The sequence below is a fragment of the Elgaria multicarinata genome, chromosome 17, assembly GCF_023053635.1.
Source record: "Elgaria multicarinata webbii isolate HBS135686 ecotype San Diego chromosome 17, rElgMul1.1.pri, whole genome shotgun sequence".
Lineage (NCBI taxonomy): Eukaryota > Metazoa > Chordata > Lepidosauria > Squamata > Anguidae > Elgaria > Elgaria multicarinata.
This window is the reverse complement of record NC_086187.1, coordinates 12,861,221-12,870,818: the sequence shown is the minus strand read 5'-3', so window position 1 is coordinate 12,870,818 and position 9,598 is coordinate 12,861,221.

Sequence of the window (9,598 nt, the reverse complement as noted above, 5' to 3'; positions counted from 1 at the left end):
ATACAAGAGGGGGAACAATTTTAAATTGCTTTGGAGAACTTTCAAAATTGATGCACGACACAGCATGAACCTGGCTGGCTTAGCTGAGATGGCTTAACTATTCTGACTCAAAGGACATCACACAGGCCGGGCGCTGCCATAGAGGCAACTCAGGTGGCAGCCTAGAGCACCAAGCAAACGAGGGCGCCGAACAGCGCACCCGGAAGCTGCTCTCCTAGAGCGGCTTCCGGGCACGCTGTTCCAAAGCCGCCGCCCCGGCTGCCACCCAACCCCAGCGTCCTGACTTCAAAGCCGGGAGTGGAAGGGAGCAGGCAAGCGAGCGGGCGAGCAAGGGGAGGCGGTCAGCGGGCGAGTGGTGAGCGAGTGGGCGAGCAAGGGGGAGCGGTGAGCGAGCAGGCGGGCGGGCGAGCGAGCGGGCGGGCAGGTGAGCGAGGGGGGGGCGGTGAGTGGGGGGGGCAGGCGAGTGGGCGAGCGAGGGGTGGTGGTGAGCAGGCGGGCAAGCGGTGAGCGAGCAAGGGGGGCAGGAGCGAGCGGGGGGCGGGGGGCGGCTTCAGAACGCGCCTGCCTAGGGTGCAATATAGTCTGGCGCCAGCCCTGACATCACAGGCTTGCCTCCTTCTTCCCAAGACTTTCATTTTTTGTGATTGCAACATTTCAGATATAACTCAATATGAGGTGGGGGCAGAGGGAATGGGACGCCAATAACGACCCAGAAAGACAAACGAAAGAAGAGCTTGTCTAAAATCAGGAAAACTCGGCCACAGCGAACAGCAGGAAGCAAACAGAAGTATCAAATTCAGCCGCAAAGAAGCCTTTGCATTTATTTTCATCTCTACTCTCAAAACCAGCAAGGTTCCCGGACCCAACTTCAGTTGAAGGTAGGCTACAGATGAAAGAGACCATGGGCAGAGAACACGCCGGGGAGAACCACTAAAAGACTGACTCACACTCTGTCTCTGTGTGCGTACTGCGATTCTGGTCAAGGGCAGGAAAAGAGCATCAAAAGAGGAGCCAGTGTGGTGTGGTGGCTAGAGTGTCGGACTGGGAGTTGGGAGATCCGGGTTCTAGTCCCCACTGGGCCATGGAAACCCACTGGGTGACTTTGGGCCAGTCACAGGCTCTCAGCCCAACCCACCTCACAGGGTTGTTGTGAGGATAAAGAGGAGGAGGAGGAGGATTATGTACACTGCCTTTGGGTTCCTTGCAGGAAAAAGGTGGGATATAAATCCAATAATAAATAAATAAATAAAAATCATGTGCTCTTGTTGCATTAGGCACTCTTCCTGAAACACTCAGCTTTCTTTCCTTTGGTGGCAAAAAAATTTTTTTTTTTTCTTGCAAAAATTGCAAGTTTCTAGCCCTCATCATTGCTAAGATATGCTCAAACACTGTGATCAACATCTAAGGTCCTCCTCCAAGTGCCTACTCCGAGGGAAGCTCGGAGGATGGCAACAAGGGAGAGGGCCTTTTCTGGGGTGGCCCCCCGACTGTGGAACGATCTCCCTGATGAGGCTCACCTGGCGCCAACGCTGTTATCTTTCAGGCGCCAGGTCCAGACTTTTCTCTTCTCCCAGGCATTTAACAGCATTTAACAACGCTAAGTTTGTTTTTTAACGGCCCCCAGAACTGTTGTTTTTAAATAGATACTCTTGTTTTCATACTGTTGTTTTTATGTTTCTGATGGTTTTTTAAATTTTGTATACTTTTTAAATGTTTACTGTTTTTAACTTTTGTAAACCGCCCAGAGAGCTTTGGCTATGGGGCGGTATATAAATGTAATAAATAAATAAATAAATAATAATAATAAAGGTCTATGGGCAACGTCTGCTGACTATGATTTCCAGTGGATCTCTCCAGCCTCCCCTAAAGCAGTGATGCAGTAGCAGCAAAAGTATTACAAGAAGTGCAAGAATATGTCAGACCATTGAAATCATTCATACCGGTCACAGGATTAGGTCCTACCACTGGGTCCTGCCACAAAATGTTGCAGTATGGAGTGATTCTGTTCAAGAAGCCAGCCAGCCAGCAATGCCTTCTTCCAGGAAATGCCAGCCAGCCAGCAATGCCTTCTTCCAGGAAACTCCATTCCCACTCCGCTTTCCATTTTCCCCACCAGACAATATTTTGTCACCACTGAGCATGCTCAGTCCTCATTGGGCTATTTTGGGGGGGTGTCCCCCTCCCCTTAAATTTATTTATATTTCTGCAAACCTTGGAGTCACCCGGTGCTTGCTGATAATTTTCTCTTGTGTGTGGTTGCTGCTGTTTGGCTATAAATAACAAATAAAATAAACAGCTTCAGCTATTGGGCGATGTAGAAATACAATAAATAAATAAATATGAATACATAAAGATCGGCACGTAGCTCTGATCATCACTAACAGAAGGATTTATAGTGTGTGTGTGTGTGTGTTTAAAGAGCGCTTCATACAGTCCTGACTTTCTTTTTTGTACTCTTGTGAAACTACGTAAGCATCAGGTACAAAGGGCAGCGTACCTGCTGCAGACGGTGCACACTTTAAATTGGACAAATTTCTCCAAAGCACGCGCATAAAAGCAGCCCAAATGCTTTTCCAACGAGCGTTTCCGTGTATATCACAGGGAGGCCCAGCCGCCTTATTTTAATTCGATATCGTCATAGTCTGCTAAACGCTGCCCGAGGCAGCTGCCAGCAAAAACAATACCACTGGGATCATAAGATCCATAAATGACGAACACATCACAAAATTACTTTTGCATGGGTGCGTTTTACATTGCATTTCAAGGCACCTTTCTCAGCTGTCAGACTGCAGCATTTGTTTTGAACTGTTGTGATGAAGAGGGAATTTCACCAGGTCCTGCATGCGTAGGGTGACCCTATGAAAAGGAGGACAGGGCTCCTGTATCTTTAACAGTTTCATAGAAAAGGGAATTTCAGCACGTGTCATTTGTATATATGGAGAACCTGCTGAAATTCCGTCTTCATCACAACAGTTAAACCTGCAGCAGCTCTACTAGAGTGACCAGATTTAAAAGAGGGCAGGGCACCTGCAGCTTTAACTGTTGTGATGAAGAGGGAATTTCCCCAGGTTCTCCATATATACAAATGACACCTGCTGAAATTCCCTTTTCAACACAACAGTTAAAGATACAGGAGCCCTGTCCTCCTTTCCCTATGGTCACCCTAATCTGGGGAAACCCAGAGGGCAGGATTTGGCCTGCAGCTGGGCCAGATTTGGTCTGCAGGCTGAGGTTCCACACCACCGCCGCCTGGGTGGAGGGTTTCCACATTTGGCTGCTGATGCACTCCTCCATTGGGGAGGAAAGGTCTCAACATGGACCAGAAAAATAAACGCTAAAGAGCATCCGACGAGACAAAAATAGTATAACGAGTGACAAACCATGCAATAGGAAATAACTATACAGCAAGGTAGAAAGTAAGTAGAAAAGGGCTAAGCGTCACACACAGGTAACTGAACAGGTATACACAGGAAACAAATGTGCTAGAAATGCAGCATAACACAAAAGTGAAAATATCATTAAACACAGATTATTAAACACATCATTAAAATATTATTAAACACAGATGAGCAAGGTGCTTCAGATGGGCAAAGGTCATCCTCAGGGGTCCTTCTCCGCGAGCCCCTGCCAAAGGAAGTGAGGCAGGTGGCTACCAGGAGCAGGGCCTTCTCTGCTGTGGCAGCCCGGCTGTGGAATGAGCTCCCTAAGGAGGTTCGCCTGGTGCCTACATTATATGCTTTTAGACGCCTTTTTATTCTCCCAGCATTTTAACAGTCTATAAATAAATTTTAACTGGGTGTTTTAAATTTGTAATTTTTGCATTGCTGCTGTTTTTATCTGGTTGAGCTTGTATATTGTATTTTATATTCTGGTTTTATACTGTTGTTTTATACTTTGAATGGTTTTAATTTTTGTGAACCGCCCAGAGAGCTCCAGCTTTTGGGCGGTATAGAAATGTAATAAATAAATAAATAAATAAATTACAGGAACCAGATTCAGTCCTGTTTCGCGTGTCTCGCTTCTTCAGAAAAGCGATATTTTACCTGTAAGAACGCCGCTAATGAGCAACGCCGTGGGAGTAAGGCTAAGTCTGTACGCTCTTGAGCATTTCAGTTTCGGTTCTTACTCAACCAGTGCCCTGTTTTGACTTTCGTCCCTATGGCTTTGCGCGGCCTCCCTTTAATCCGGTTCCTGTCCCTTTGGACTTGGCTTTGCAAAGCTGCCGTCCTTGGGAGGATCTACACTACTGCTTTAAAGTGCTTTAAAGCGCTTTATAACAGTTTTGACAACTGTTGGGGCTCAAGACACACTGCATATGCAGGTTTCAAAACGTTTTCAAAGTGCTTTAAAGCGCTTTAAAAGCAATAGTGTAGATCCCCCCCCCCCATGATACAGAACTGGACTTGACAAAGGCTTGCAGAAGCCCAACCAAAGGGCAGGCTGGGATTCGTCTGGATTCTTGGGGTTCAGTCGCCACCACACTGCCGGGTCTCATCCCTGCTCCCCAACTTGAAAAGGACTACGAAGAGCCCTCAATGCGCAGAAAGAAGAAGAAGAAGCGGAGATGGAATGGCAGGCGAGGTCCATGTCCCTCGTTTTCCCTTCGTTACACACATGATCCCCCCACGCCCGAATTTAATTCCCTCCTCCTTGTTCTTGGCCAGGTAGCAAGCCATCCAAAGTCATCTCTGCCCCCTCGCACACAGACACATACACATCAAGGCAGGCGTCTGCTGTTTTATGGCCAAAGGCCTGAATTGAAATAACACGTCTCTGCACATCTATTTCCCTTCTGCTGCCTCCAAAATGCATCTCATTTCTCTTAATGATGCAGGATTTCAGGGGGATACGAGCAGTAGCTCCATGCCCCTTGCTGACACGCCTCAGAAGCGCCGCAAAGCAGGCCTCCGTGCGCATCTTCTCTCGGGCTCCGGCGTCACTCCACGGCCCAATTCTGCTGGAATCCCCTGTCATCGACAGCTGGAATCTCATGAAAATTCATCGCCGGAGAGGAGATGCTTAGCGGCATAACGGCGTTGCGTAGGCGGCATTGCCAAGGCGGCGCTGCGGCTGCCGAAGTGGCGGTAGGATCTCAGAAGTTGACACACAGTGGGGCATTTCAGCGATGTGCTGGGATAAGCTCCGTCCGGACTGGTCCCCCTTCGGCAGCCGGAACAAAAACATCAGCCGCAGCTGCAATACACACTGGGATGTACCACGAAGGGAAGCTTCTTTGTCTTGCATTTTCTCTCAGCCAAGTTTCAGTTGTAACTAGGGCTGTGCATGGACCCACCAAACTGCTTCGTGGCCCGATCCGGAACTTCTGGATCAGGCCCCGCGGAGCAAGATCCGGCTCCGCCACCTTTGCTGCAAGGACGGCGGTGGTGGCGGTGCCAGGTAAGCCAACCCCCTGCCCCCTTACCTGCCGCCGTCGCGGGCTTTAATTGAGGCCCCGGTTGAAGCCGGAAGAGAAGGCCACGGCCTCTTCCGGCTTCAAGCCGGGGCCTCAGTTGAAGCCCGTGACGGGCCGCGACAGAGGCAGGTAAGCCCCCCTCCCCCTTACTTGGCTCAGCCGCAGCCACCATCATATGGACTGCAGCGGCAGCGGAGCCAGGTAAGCAAAACTCCCCCACCCCCTTACCTGCCTCCGTCGCGGGCTTCAGCTGAGGGCCAGGTAAGAGGGTGGGGGAGTTTTGCTTACCTGGCTCCGCTGCCGCTGCAGTCCACACTCACCAGCGTTAGCGCCCGGTGAGCCTCATCGGGGAGATCATTCCACAGTCGGGGGGCCACCACCGAGAAGGCCCTCTCCCTTGTTGCCATCCTCCGAGCTTCCCTCGGAGTAGGCACTCGGAGGAGGACTTTAGATGTTGAGTGCAGCGAACAGGTAGGTTCATGTCAGGAGAGGCATTCCGTCAGGTGTTGCAGTCCCAAGCCATTTCTGACTGGTTTATTTCTTAGCCTGATTCAAGGCGCTGGCTATTGTCTTTGAAGCCCTTAATCGGTTAGGTCAAGGGAATCTGAAAGATTGTTTACTCCCGTAAACTGCTGCTTACCCACTGAGATCTTCAGAGGAGACTTAGGAGTCCTGCAGCTAACTGAAGTGAGGCTGGTTATAAGAGGTTTTTTCCTATCTAAATGTGCAAAGGATTGAGCCTAAGGCTGTAATTCCATGAGAGTAAGCCCCAATGAACACTTCCTTCCTCCTAAAGTCAACATTTACAGGACTGGGCTGTCGTTTTGTAAGGCTCCCCACAAAGAGCGAAAAGAGACAACTCATTCATTGTAAAGAAGGAACGGAGCTCATTCATTTTCAATTAAAGTTGGTGGAATCAATCGCTCCCCAATGCCAACTGCGGAACCATTGAAATGCAAACTGAATGCATTTCTCCCCCCAGCTCTAATCAAAGCACAAACCTGGGATTTCTGTCCATGTCACCTTCCTTCACCTTTGCAATTTCATACGACACAGGGATTTATTTATGGGCCAAGCGTCCCTCTCAATGTCTTGCAAACTGATGAGGAGGCCCCCAGTAGGCATTTTCTTCAGAACTCTGCTGGTTGGCGCCAGGGGCCATGGGAGGGCCCCCGTTTGATTCCACCAACTTCAGTTGGAAATGAATGAGTTGTCCCTTCACTAATACGCCCCAAAGGGAGCATTACGGAACCGGCAGATGGCAGGATTCAAAGAGACCCGGGCATCCCCACCAAGAAATAAACAGCTTTCGTTGAAGAAATAAACAGAAGCCACATCTGTCAGAAACATTCCACAGATGTGGATGCAGCCCCGGAAAAGCTCGCAGTGTAATTTGACATTCAAACACGGATGCATTGATCATGTGCAATTGATGGCCCTGTCACAACACGGCCTTCCTCGGACAGGCGCCGCTGTGCAGGGAACTAGTTGAGCATCACAGCGCACAGCCTCACACCAGATGGGCAAGGAGGGCTTTCATCGGGTAACTAAACATGGCAAACATTTTGAATTTGGGGGATGCAGCTTCAGACGGAGGGGTTCAGAAGGGCAGGGGGCATTATAAAATGACAGCACAGTCTTATGTATGTTTACTTTAGAAATAAGTCCCATAGTGTTACTCCCAGGTAAGTGTGCGTGGAATTGCAGCCTTAGAGTGCAATCCTATGCATGCTTAGGCAGAAAAAATGCCTGACAAATCCCAGCATGCCCCAGCCAGCCTTGTAGGAATATTTTCTGTCTAAATATGCATAGGATTGCACCAGTAGTTACTTAGAGCAGGACAATAGAGTATGGGATGGATCCAGATTTAGTCATGCCCAGACTAGAGCCATTGAAATCAATGGGTCTACTTTATAAGTAAAGCTGGATCATACCCTACAACTGATGGAGCTGCTCATCAAATTCCAGAGTACTTCTTAGGACCTGTTGCTTCCTGGGACTGTGGCTAAGAGGGCACCCTGATGCCCTCCAGATGGTTTGGACTACAACTCCTATAAGACAACATGGCCAACAGGCAAGGATTTCATAGACTAGTAGAGTTGTAAGGGGCCTCTGAGGCCATCGAGTCCAACCCCCTGCTCAATGCAGGAATCCACCCTAAAGCATCCCTGACAGATGGTTGTCCAGCTGCCTCTTGAAGGCCTCTAGTGTGGGAGAGCCCACCACCTCCCTAGGTCATTGGTTCCATTGTTGCTCTAACAGGAGGTTTTTCCTGATGTCCAGTTGGAATCCTGCTTCCTGTAACTTGAGGCCACGATTCTGTGTCCTGCGCTCTGGGATGGTTGAGAAGAGATCCTGGCCCTCCTCTGTGTGACACCCTTTCAAGTATTTGAAGAGTGCTATCATGTCCCCTCTCAGTCTTCTCTTCTCAAAGCTAAACATGCCCAGTTCTCTCAGTCTCTCCTGATAGGACTTTGTTTCCAGACCCCTGATCATCCTCGTTGCCCTCCTCTGAACACGCTCCAGCTTGTCTGCGTCCTTCTTGAAGTGTGGTGCCCAGAACTGGACACAATACTCTAGATGAGGCCTAACCAGTGCCGAATAGAGGGGAACCAGTAACTTGGAGGTCAAAATAATGGGATGGCACCAGAGTAATGAAGGCCATCTTAAAACACCCTGAGTACGCACTTTGTTTTGTAAATTTCAAATGTCCTGACGAACTGGGCAGGGGGAATTCTAGTTCAAAATAAAAGTAAAGTGTGGAGGACCAAAGAAGAATGTTAAAGAATGGGAGGGGGTGAAGAACAGATCAGAGTCGGAAGGAGAGAGACCAGGATCCCAATCTGTGCTGGTTTCACAGAACCCCACACACTGCTGCAACGAACAGGGCTAGAAACTTTAAAAGAAAGTTTTTTTAAAAAAAGGGGGGAGATACAATTGTTGAGATTTCTGCACCTCTTGTACAGCAAATGGACAGCTCTGAGTCCCCCCCACCCTTGCCCACACCTTCCCCGCTAGCAAAGCCAGCCCAGCGCCAGCAGCAAAAGGCCATCTAAGAACAAATTGCAATGATACAAAAGCTCCAGTGATCCGGATTCCTGGAAATAACTAACCACAGCAGCGTTTGGTGAAGACGTTTCTAAGGGCTCATTTGCATGTCGGAAACGTGAGCTTAATAGAAATGTACTTCTGTTTGAGTCAAACATATTATCTTTTAACATCAACACAATGGAAGGGGAGGGAGGGGAGAATACGATTCCCTGCATATGTGGAAATCCTCGCTTCCCCAGGAAGTGGTGACCCTTTAGCCCAGATGCAAGAAGATTCTTTCCGGAGCATCTTTATTTCTGACCAACTCAACCATTCTGGAGACAGGACAGCTTTACTGATGTAAAGGGAGCAATAGCCGTATGAACTAAGCATGCATTTAACACTTCCATTTCACATATAAACATTGACGTAAGCAGTCCATATATCTAAATAAGCACCTGTATGAAATTCTTTTTTCATCTTTTTCTTTTTATATATTAAGAGGGATGTAAAGGATTATTGTGTATGGATGTGAGTGTGTGTGTTATTTCTTTTTCTTCTCTCTTTTGTGGTTTCCCCCTCCCCACTTTTATTTCGTTATTTTTGCATTTCCAATTTTATTTTAACTGAACTAAATGTGCATGCCAAAGGCCCTTTGCTTCAGAAAAGGGATGGTCATGATCCAGCAAACCTTAATCATGACTAAATTTGCAATCCCATTTTGTCTTACTTGGGAGATAGTCCAAATGGACCTGATGGGACTGGCTGCAGGATAAACAGTCAGGGCTGCATTGCAAACCCCACTGAAAACAGTGGAATTTAAGGCAGTCAAGCCCAGTCCTATGCATGCTTACTCAGAAGTAAAGCTCACCAACAGGATTTAATTGTGTGCCCAGGATTTCAACCTAATTCCTTTTCCATTGCTTTCTGATTGGACTGACAGTGCAGTCCGATGAACACAGTGGTACTTCTGAGTAAACACTCAGATAAATGTGAAGAAGACTGCAAGCAAAAGGTAACCTCCAATGTTAGTCCTACGTAGAGTAAGACTAGGGTGACCATATGAAAAGGAGGATAGGGCTCCTGTATCTTTAACAGTTGCATTGAAAAGGGAATTTCAGCAGGGGTCATTTATATGCAAGCAGCACCTGGTGA